We start from the raw sequence: 12,164 nt of genomic DNA, 5'->3' as shown, positions 1-12,164 counted from the left end.
TTATTTGTAAATAACTACTATTATATAAAATATCATTTCTAATTATTTATATATAATTCCAAGTAATACTTCATTATTTGTAAATAATAATAGTTCGACATTCCATTATTTATAAATAATGATTATTTGTTTTTCATTATTTATAAATAATGATTATTTGTTTTTTATTATTTACAAATAATGATTATTTGTTTTTCATTATTTACAAATAATGATTATTTGTTTTTCATTATTTATAAATAATGATTATTTGTTTTTCATTATTTATAAATAATGATAATTGGTTTTTCATTATTTATAAATAATGATTATTTGTTTTTCATTATTTACAAATAATGATTATTTGCGAGAATAAATACAGATCGAACATGAAATTGCCGTTTCTCAACTTTATTGCCTCTGGGGGATTTTACCAGAATCATTAAAACGACATTTACAATATTTTAACAAGTACACAGTTTCTAAACAATATTCATCAAGCCACAATCAACCAGATTTTAAGGGGGAAACCGGGTCACGTGACCTCCCAGAAGGAAGAGATCCAACGGGATCCCAGGACAGGTATTTCCTGGGGTGCGGATTCCCCTCTTTACATTTATCATCTATTCAATACAAGATTATCTCATGTGTGAAATAAAATTGGGGGAGAGGCTTCAAGACCAGAACGTGAATTCTTGGAAGGGGAACCTGCCGGAAGACATCCAGCCGGACTTCCAAACCAGGAGACTTTGGAAAGTTGGGTTCCCCTGTCCCGATTTTCTTGACATAATTAGTATACAGTGCCTCCCCCTGGTGTTGAAATTTGACCGATATAAGAAAAAATACTCAGTAATCAGGCCAAACACCAAAACAAGCCCATCCTACCAGCCAAAACAAGCCCATCCAACCAACCATATCAAGCCCGACCAACCAACCATAACAAGCCCGACCAACCAACCATAACAAGCCCATCCAACCATTCAACCATGTAAAGCCAATATAACTAGCCAAACGAGTTTAAGTTCACCTTGTACATCATTACCACATACAAACATAAATCAATTATAAATGATATGATGCATAAACAATGACAATACATATCAATTGTAATTACAAGTCAACTACGGACACAATTTCAATATTTGTACAATAGTATTATCAGCTTGGTTGAAACTGAGGGGATCTTTCTAAAGGATCTGCTGATAGAGCGTGGATCGCTATGATCATAACCAATCAACTAATCATAACAAGCCCAAACATCCAACCAATGTTAGCCCATCCAACCAAACAAAACAAGTTCCTTTTGAACTTCCGTCATGTACATCACAAAAAATTACGGTACCAATCAATATGCATCAAATGCATTAACACAAATACACATCAATTATAATTCCAAATCAACTGCAAATTATGAAAATTTGTGCAATTGTAGTCAACCAGAACAAGCCCAGCCAACCAACCATATAAAGCCACCAAACAAATTTCAGTTCATCTTGTACATCATTACCAAATACAAACACGAATTAAATATGCATCATAGTGCGCATAAACAATTTGCAAATACATATCAATTGTAATTGCCGGTCCACTCTACAGACAAAATTTTAAAATTTGTACAAAAGTATTAATAGCTTGGTTGGAAATGAGGGGATCCACTAAAATAACTACTTGGAGAGCGTGAATCCCTATGATCATTATAACCAACCAACCAATCATAGCAAGCCCATCCACCCAACCAGCGCAAGCACATCCAACCGAATAAAAACGAGTTCATTTTGAACTTCCGTCATGTACATCATAAAAAATCACGGTACAAATCAGATATGCACTAAATGCATAAACACAAGTACACAACAATTGTAATTACAAATCAACTATAGACAAATTATGAAAATTTGGGCAATTGTATTCACAAGAACTTGTTTGGAAATGAGGGGATCCACTAAAAGCCTTGCTTGTAGAGCGTGGATCCTTATGATAATAAACAACCAAACATATCGCCCAACCAACCAATGCAAGTCTATCCGACCAACAAGCCAATCAAGCCCATCCAGTCAACTAATACAAGCCTATGCAACCAATGCAATTCTATCCAAACACACGCCCAGCCAATCAACCAAAATAAATCCATGTTATCTATCAACAGTATAACCAACCAAAATATAAGGTTATTTCAATCAACTGTAACCGGCACAACTTGCACTTAAACAGGCTCATTGAGCAATCTCGAGCCCCGTCTTTAAAATTCGCTATTACCACATTTAGATTAATTAGCACAATCGCCTTTGACAGATTTGAGTATAAACAAAAATCACGACAGAATTATTAACAACCATGTATTATATCGTCCAATCTTTTTTCATAACATGTGTACCACATTTTTGGAGGCAGAAACAATACCCTCCGACCCTGACAATATTATAACCAACCACTCACAACCATTATTAAATGGGCGGGAGGGAGGGCAAATTAACGTCTTGCATCCCCCAGAGCTTAGTTGAGAATGAACATGTGCTTCCAAATCTGTCGCGTATTGCGCACGTCCCTGAATTCTTTCAATGCATTTCATTGGTTCTTTTTAGCGTAGAGGCTGTGCCCCCGTTGCCGTTGCCGGGCTGTCACCAAGGGCGCTGTGTAACGGCGCCATCCATGACATGCCCAGCCAATCACAGACATGTTGCTGGGGGCGTGTCCTTGGAGAATTCCCGCGGAATCGCAGGGGCGCGCTTTGTTTTCGCGGGCCGTGTATGGCTTGCCAATAATTGGTTTTTTGAGAAGACCTGTCTTCTCTCGCAAACTATCTTCTTCGCTTATTCGAATAATCTTATTGCGAGAATAAATACAGATCGAACATGAAATTGCCGTTTCTCAACTTTATTGCCTCTGGGGGATTTTACCAGAATCATTAAAACGACATTTACAATATTTTAACAAGTACACAGTTTCTAAACAATATTCATCAAGCCACAATCAACCAGATTTTAAGGGGGAAACCGGGTCACGTGACCTCCCAGAAGGAAGAGATCCAACGGGATCCCAGGACAGGTATTTCCTGGGGTGCGGATTCCCCTCTTTACATTTATCATCTATTCAATACAAGATTATCTCATGTGTGAAATAAAATTGGGGGAGAGGCTTCAAGACCAGAACGTGAATTCTTGGAAGGGGAACCTGCCGGAAGACATCCAGCCGGACTTCCAAACCAGGAGACTTTGGAAAGTTGGGTTCCCCTGTCCCGATTTTCTTGACATAATTAGTATACAGTGCCTCCCCCTGGTGTTGAAATTTGACCGATATAAGAAAAAATACCCACAAAAAAGCGAAAGCCCCAAATAATAATTTTTTTTTTTTTTTTTTTTTTTTTTTTTTTTTTGCCGTGACACTTGGCAAACGCTATTGGATTCTGGGAGTCCCTTCATGTCAAGGCCATCCCTCCCAAACCATCGCGTCTGGTTTCCTGGTTGCAACTCATGGTTTCGGAAACCCATAAATTATGCTCTCTCTCCCTTGTCCTCTGCATGCACTAGGACCAAAATATATACTATGAGCGTCATCTTCTTTTGTCATGTAATTATACTCGTACTTCAATAATGTCGCCATTATACTAGTATGAGAATTCTATTTTGTGCATTTTATCGTATAATAATACTCGATAAAATAAGGGCCACTCTTCCAAAGCACCCCCGATATCATGACTAAGGTAGGATTTGGTCCCATATTCTGCCTCCTCGGCAGCGACCCTAAATGGTAGAATAGAGGGCCGTGCATCGGTGCCGTCGACTTTAAATTATCAAACCATTGCCTCCCCTGGAAAGCTGATGTCAAAGCTACCGATAATAATCAGTCGGTAATTCTGTAACCAAGCCCAACCAAGCCATAAGTTCAAAAGTGAGTTTTCACGCTCGACAACCCAGCCAATTCAATAATCAAGGACAACAACAACTAAGTTAATGATCAATAAACCATGCCAGCCATCGGAATGGATAGTCAACAATCAAAAAATTATTCCATACAAAGCAATCTCATGCGATCAACGAATGGACGCATCATATACCATACTCTTCGTCTACACCTCCAAGTTGTTATAAATATCTCTACATCAATTGGACATTGGCCAACCATTCTCACTCTAAACCATTAACAAGCTTGACAACATCGCATCCTTGCTTATTTCATTCCCCCTGCGAGTGAATGTTGTTCGCAAGTTTAAGCCCTCGTTGCACTAAACATAACTCATGCAACGAGAGCTGAAACCAATTCCACGTCAAGTAGGTCCAGGGTAAAAAACCAGAGATAAAACTCGGTGAGAAGAAACTCTGGAAAACCTTCGGATCCACTTTTGCGGAAATGTGAAACAACAAATCAACAAATGTCTTGGCACACCTTAAAAAGGAGTACCCTTCTTTCAACTAATTTCAACTTAATGTCAATTAGGGGGTCATCGAAGTGACTCTAACATGAAATAATTTGAGGCCAAAGAATATATCAGATTAATGTATAGCCAAACCATGCTAGTAATTCTATCATTATTGTACAACTCAACTGTTTGATGAAATGCCATACAAAATCAATCTCCACAACTATTTGATAAATGTGTATTTCTTTTCAAGTGAACAAACTGTGGCCTCCATAACCGTTAAATAAGACCATTGAATTTCATCATCCCTGGTAACAGTTCATGCATTAGGAAATTTTGCATGATTTTCTCATGTGTAATGTTTATGTAGGAATGCCTTCCTTCAAGCTAAGAACCGGGATTTTTTTTTTTTTTTTTTTTTTTTTCGTTTTTGGTCACCAGTGTGAATCGAAACAAATAATATCCATTCCACGTCGATTAATGAAGTTAAATGGGGGCATAAAAATCAAGGCGTGCATTCCCACATTCAAGTTGGCTTCATATATGAGATCGCCTCTTACAACAGGTGAGGTTATGTCTTAAAGGAAGAGACATATATAAGCACATAAATGCACCAGAGGGACATGCCTCACAGTTTTTGTTTATATTCTTGGTTATCGATGCTTCAACCGACTTTGCTGGCTGCCCAGAATTGCAAATAGATACGAACTGAAGGTGTTCCCATAATGCCCCTTTTTTCCAAGGTTTTTTAGTTTTCTCCGAAAGGGTTATACTTCTCAGCAACTTCGAGATTATTCATGTTTCCTCTTCAAGTCTGGACTTAAGGATCTTGATCACTGCATTTCTCAACCTCTCGTCTATTTAGAGCATTACGTTAAACCATAAATCCGGCATCTTCAAATAAATCCGGATTTCTCATCTTGCAGTGTGAAAACCTTTGCAACCACTGTCATCCAATGTGAACCATAGTAAGCCAAGTCTAAGCCCTGTCCCTTCGTACACCAGTCCAGGTCAAGTCTCCTCGTACATCAGTCTGGGTCTAGGCTTGATCATTTGTGCCCTGGCCAATTAACTTCAGACTCCACGTCCCTAGAGGTAAAAAACAAACAAATCTTCCGGCAGAGTATTGTTCAACACAATGTGACAAGAATGTGTGCAAGGAATTCCATACCTGTTCCCTTATACTTTCCACAACTAATCGCCTTAACTTGCAACGCTCCAGAATTGCAATAAAAGGGGATTTTCCAAGGCGCCCTTTTAAAAAGTATGCCAATAAATTTGTGAATCCCGCACTCGTTCCCTTCACTTTTCACAACTAGGGGCCGAACCTACAGCGTTGGATAAGCTTTAACATGGCAATAAATGGGGTTTTCCAGGGCTCTTTTGAGCATTTCGGGGGGGGGGGGGGGGCACAAACGCCCTCAACTTCCCCTCCTCACCCGGAATGATACAATCGACGTATATTTTATTGTGGTTATGTTTTATCTTTACGCCATCTTATAAACTCGAGGCCGGCGAGAAGGGATAAGTGGTACGGACACTGGGCATACATTGACTACATTTCCGAACTGAATTTTGGTAATAGAGGTCTATAAAAAATGACGTATCTTAGCATTCCCCAACCTCATCAAGCAACTAAGCTGCCAGTTAATTCATGTAGGTCCAGAACAGGATGAAGTTGACCAAGCAAATAACTATTATTACACACGCCCAATGGACAGCAAAATACGGATTACGGTACATCGACCTATACCTCTACCATCTATCTCAATGAATAATATCGTTTTAGTACCGTTAGGCGAATGCAGTTTATTTCATCATATTTATCGTATCCCTGTTCACACCGAAGGCAGCCACCCCAGTTTCATTTATAGCCCCTATCCTGTTCATTTTGGGGAATTTGGTTACAAAATGCCAGCTGATCAATGGGCTCAAATTATCGTGGGATCCAGCTTGGTGTAGGGAGCATCGTTTATTTCTTTTTTGTTTATTTTGTAGCATGAGCCGGGACTCAGCTGGCGAAACAGAATGTTGATCCTTTAATTAGATCCAATACAAAAAACTCATATTGTGATAGGTTTTGACCTAATAATTGATAATTCAACTCAGTCCACTGTTCAACGCTGCCTTTCCGAGTGGGGCGCGACGCCAAGCCCTCTGATTCGACCCTTACCAACGCTCTCATAAAGTCATATTGAATCAACTTAACTCATGGAGCAACTCAACTCCAGTCGCAAACCAAGCCGAGTCGAAGCTAGCCTAGGTCCTTCAGTTTCCATTTATCCTGCATTCCCGCAACCACATTAGAAATATATTGAAAAGTGTTCGGTCCTATCAGATCGATATCGTATATCACAGTTGGCCCTAGAACCAAAGCCAAAGGGGTTATAGGGATAGATCCAGGCCCAGAGAACATTTAGTCTGAGTTGGAACTTTGAATTTGGTCAATAGATATAGGCCTAGATCTAGTAGTAGTATCACAAGTTATAACGTTAGAGTTCCGGGCCCCAAGTTAAGTAATATCTATACTATAGCGGCCGGTTCAGGCCAAATTCATTTAAGGTCTAGGTCAAGATGTGCAACTACAAGTACAAACATGGATCCAACACTCACCGGGTCAAGATATATACACTGTGGTCCGGGCCCTAACTCCACTCCATTCGCATCAACAATCAATTAGATCCAGCTCCATCGAACTCGAAGCATCGCCGGCAGTTTTATCACAGACACAGGCACAGCCTCAAAAGACAATCGGCCTAGTTGTACTCATAAGAGAACAACTCCGGCAAATATCCTCATTCACGGCATTGGTCAGAGCTTCCGTTTGACTGAAAGTACTTATTATTCCTGTGGAAGCTAATGTATATTCCAACTCTGCAGTCTCACCGATAGACCGTGGCAAAATAGCGGTCGATCTAACGTTAGACCTCTAACGAGAACGATGATCCCGGCCTAACTGAGATAGGGTTCGGTAATTCAGCGTTGTATCCGTCCATCCCTTCACTGCACTCTGCAGCTCCACCAGCGTGTCGTCAGCGAGATCTGGACGGCTAGCCATTCATAATGTTGATAAAAACGCTGAGAATTAATTTTCCCGGGATCCATTTTATCCTGACATCCCTGTGACCTGGGATGAGCAATACTAGTACTTGAATTGTTTGTATTAGCCTGCTAAAGTGAGGCCTAAACTATGATGATCCAAGAACGGTTTCATAGCGAACTACGAATTAACGTCTTGCATCCCCCAGAGCTTAGTTGAGAATGAACATGTGCTTCCAAATCTGTCGCGTATTGCGCACGTCCCTGAATTCTTTCAATGCATTTCATTGGTTCTTTTTAGCGTAGAGGCTGTGCCCCCGTTGCCGTTGCCGGGCTGTCACCAAGGGCGCTGTGTAACGGCGCCATCCATGACATGCCCAGCCAATCACAGACATGTTGCTGGGGGCGTGTCCTTGGAGAATTCCCGCGGAATCGCAGGGGCGCGCTTTGTTTTCGCGGGCCGTGTATGGCTTGCCAATAATTGGTTTTTTGAGAAGACCTGTCTTCTCTCGCAAACTATCTTCTTCGCTTATTCGAATAATCTTATTGTTTTTCATTATTTATAAATAATGATTATTTGTTTTTCATTATTTATAAATAATTTGTTGAGTTTTCCATTATTTATAAATAATGATTATTTGTTAAATAATGAAAACGTCTACTTCATTATTTATAAATAATTTGTTGAGTTTTCCATTATTTATAAATAATGATTATTTGTTAAATAATGAAAACGTCTACTTCATTATTTATAAATAATTTTTTCGAGTGCACCATTATTCTCATTATTTATAAATAATCATTATTTAATGTTCGAGTTTTCCATTATTTATAAATAAAGATTATTTGTTAAATAATGAAATATCTACTTCATTATTTATAAATAATAATTTTGTTTCAATATCCCATTAATCATTATTTATAAACAATTTTTACAGTTTGCCATTATATACAAATAATCATTATTTATATACAAATAACCATTATTTATTAAATAATGCCATTATTTATTAAATAATGCCATTATTTATTAAATAATGGAAAACTCGCTATAACATGCAAATGTGGGACCGCCCATGATATGAATATTCATGATGCGATTTCCTTTTTCGTGATTTTTCTTCACAAATTTTTGTCCATTTCCTCTTTATAATGACATTTCTTGAAGCAATTTTCTAGGGATATGGTCTGATTGTAATATTCTTCATTTTCTATATAACTTCGTCTTCGTAGAAATATCAAAAAGTGTAATTTTATACGATTTTTCCTACAGTTCACAATCCCCATAGGCGCGCGTGTACGGTAGGGACAACCGGTGAATCGACGGAGTGCTCTTCATCGAAATACTACGTTGGTTGGTCCCCGGAAGTGGCGGGCGGAATTTAGCCCGAATCCTCGATGGAAGTCGATCAAGTGCATATGAGCTGAGAGAGTGAAATATCAGTGTACTTGTACAGGCCCTTCTACTTTTTATAAATATTTCTTGTTGCTTTTTTTGTTAAGTTAATTTTTCCTGGTGTAGAGATAAGTTTCAGTTCTAATAATGCACTTCAAATACATTTTGGAGTGTCTGTTTGAGGCGTTTGGGGCAATTTCACCCTGGCCCCAAAATGCTCGCAACGACAATACGGGGGCATGATGACCCCTAAATTTTTAAAAACTTATTTTTCTATTGAAAATTATCACAAAATTCACCAAAAGTGTGCACGAAAGCCTTCGTATTTCACTTTTAAAACTCCAAAAAGTGCCCAAATGACAAGCTTGGTCGCTTCGCTGTGTCGCTTTCAACTTGAGAAAGTTTACGCGTCTGCTTCCCCCCCCCCCCCCTCCGAAAGAAATTATGTATACGGCCATGCTCTAAAGAGCCTGGCACATTGATTTATGTATACTTTCATTTTCATTATTTTTATCTCATTATCAACATGGCCTTACGCAGAATTTTTTCCAGGGGGGCCGGGGCCGGAGCATGACGCGCGTAAACTTTCTCAAAAAAATCTTGAAAGCGAGACAGCCACGGGACCAAGCCCAAATGACAAGCTTGGTCGCTTCGCTGTCTCGCTTTCAACTTGAGAACGTTTACGCGCGTCTGCCCCCACCCCCCGAAAGAAATTCTGTGAACGCGGCCATGCTCAAAAGAGCATATGGCACATTGATTTATATGTACTTTTCATTTTCATTATTTTTATCACATTATCATCATGGCCTTACACAGAATTTTTACCGGGGGGGGGGGGAGCAGCTAGGACGCGCGTAAAGTTTCTCAAAAAAATCTTGAAAGCGAGACAGCCACGGGACCAAGCCCAAATGACAAGCTTGGTCGCTTCGCTGTCTCGCTTTCAACTTGAGAACGTTTACGTGCGTCTGCCCCCACCCCCCGAAAGAAATTCTGTGAACGGCCATGCTCAAAAGAGCATATGGCACATTGATTTATATGTACTTTTCATTTTCATTATTTTTATCACATTATCATCATGGCCTTACACAGAATTTTTACCGGGGGGGGGGGGGAGCAGCTAGGACGCGCGTAAAGTTTCTCAAAAAAATCTTGAAAGCGAGACAGCCACGGGACCAAGCCCAAATGACAAGCTTGGTCGCTTCGCTGTCTCGCTTTCAACTTGAGAACGTTTACGCGCGTCTGCCCCCACCCCCCGAAAGAAATTCTGTGAACGGCCATGCTCAAAAGAGCATATGGCACATTGATTTATATGTACTTTTCATTTTCATTATTTTTATCACATTATCATCATGGCCTTACACAGAATTTTTACCGGGGAGGGGGGGGGAGCAGCTAGGACGCGCGTAAAGTTTCTCAAAAAAATCTTGAAAGCGAGACAGCGACGCGACCAAGCTCAAATGACAAGCTTGGTCACTTCGCTTTTTCAAGATTTTTATGAGAAAGTTTACGCGCGTCCTGCTCCCCCCACCCCCCCCCCCGGAAAAAATTCTGCGTAAGGCCATGATGATAATGAGATACAAATAATGAAAATGAAGTATACATAAATCAATGTGCCAGGCTCTTTAGAGCATGGCCGTATACATAATTTCTTTCGGAGGGGGGGGGGGGGGGGAAGCAGACGCGTAAACTTTCTCAAGTTGAAAGCGACACAACGAAGCGACCAAGCTTGTCATTTGGGCACTTTTTGGAGTTTTAAAAGTGAAATACGAAGGCTTTCGTGCACACTTTTGGTGAATTTTGTGATAATTTTCAATAGAAAAATAAGTTTTTAAAAATTTAGGGGTCATCATGCCCCCGTATTGTCGTTGCGAGCATTTTGGGGCCAGGGTGAAATTGCCCCAAACGCCTCAAACAGACACTCCAAAATGTATTTGAAGTGCATTATTAGAACTGAAACTTATCTCTACACCAGGAAAAATTAACTTAACAAAAAAAGCAACAAGAAATATTTATAAAAAGTAGAAGGGCCTGTACAAGTACACTGATATTTCACTCTCTCAGCTCATATGCACTTGATCGACTTCCATCGAGGATTCGGGCTAAATTCCGCCCGCCACTTCCGGGGACCAACCAACGTAGTATTTCGATGAAGAGCACTCCGTCGATTCACCGGTTGTCCCTACCGTACACGCGCGCCTATGGGGATTGTGAACTGTAGGAAAAATCGTATAAAATTACACTTTTTGATATTTCTACGAAGACGAAGTTATATAGAAAATGAAGAATATTACAATCAGACCATATCCCTAGAAAATTGCTTCAAGAAATGTCATTATGAAGAGGAAATGGACAAAAATTTGTGAAGAAAAATCACGAAAAAGGAAATCGCATCATGAATATTCATATCATGGGCGGTCCCACATTTGCATGTTATAGCGAGTTTTCCATTATTTAATAAATAATGGCATTATTTAATAAATAATGGCATTATTTAATAAATAATGGCATTATTTAATAAATAATGGCATTATTTAATAAATAATGGTTATTTGTATATAAATAATGATTATTTGTATATAATGGCAAACTGTAAAAATTGTTTATAAATAATGATTAATGGGATATTGAAACAAAATTATTATTTATAAATAATGAAGTAGATATTTCATTATTTAACAAATAATCTTTATTTATAAATAATGGAAAACTCGAACATTAAATAATGATTATTTATAAATAATGAGAATAATGGTGCACTCGAAAAAATTATTTATAAATAATGAAGTAGACGTTTTCATTATTTAACAAATAATCATTATTTATAAATAATGGAAAACTCAACAAATTATTTATAAATAATGAAGTAGACGTTTTCATTATTTAACAAATAATCATTATTTATAAATAATGGAAAACTCAACAAATTATTTATAAATAATGAAAAACAAATAATCATTATTTATAAATAATGAAAAACAAATAATCATTATTTGTAAATAATGAAAAACAAATAATCATTATTTATAAATAATGAAAAACCAATTATCATTATTTATAAATAATGAAAAACAAATAATCATTATTTATAAATAATGAAAAACAAATAATCATTATTTGTAAATAATGAAAAACAAATAATCATTATTTGTAAATAATAAAAAACAAATAATCATTATTTATAAATAATGAAAAACAAATAATCATTATTTATAAATAATGGAATGTCGAACTATTATTATTTACAAATAATGAAGTATTACTTGGAATTATATATAAATAATTAGAAATGATATTTTATATAATAGTAGTTATTTACAAATAAAATGTAACTTATATATAAATAATAGTTATTATTTAATAAATAATGATTATATAACAAATAATTGTTCTATA

The 12,164-nt window shown here is 37.7% G+C and overlaps 1 long non-coding RNA gene across 1 annotated transcript; it reads right to left on the bottom strand.

Annotated features, from left to right (window-relative positions):
• Positions 1-369: 369 nt before the first annotated feature.
• Positions 370-7,912, bottom strand: LOC135155647 (uncharacterized). Its single transcript, XR_010294805.1, has 2 exons — positions 6,950-7,912; positions 370-5,425 (listed from the first exon to the last, which is right to left on the bottom strand). It is a non-coding gene; the product is annotated as an uncharacterized LOC135155647 (long non-coding RNA).
• Positions 7,913-12,164: the final 4,252 nt, after the last annotated feature.

The sequence above is a fragment of the Lytechinus pictus genome, chromosome 10, assembly GCF_037042905.1.
Source record: "Lytechinus pictus isolate F3 Inbred chromosome 10, Lp3.0, whole genome shotgun sequence".
Lineage (NCBI taxonomy): Eukaryota > Metazoa > Echinodermata > Echinoidea > Temnopleuroida > Toxopneustidae > Lytechinus > Lytechinus pictus.
The sequence above is the reverse complement of the archived record's forward strand: the minus strand, read 5'-3'. Positions and strand labels throughout refer to the sequence as shown.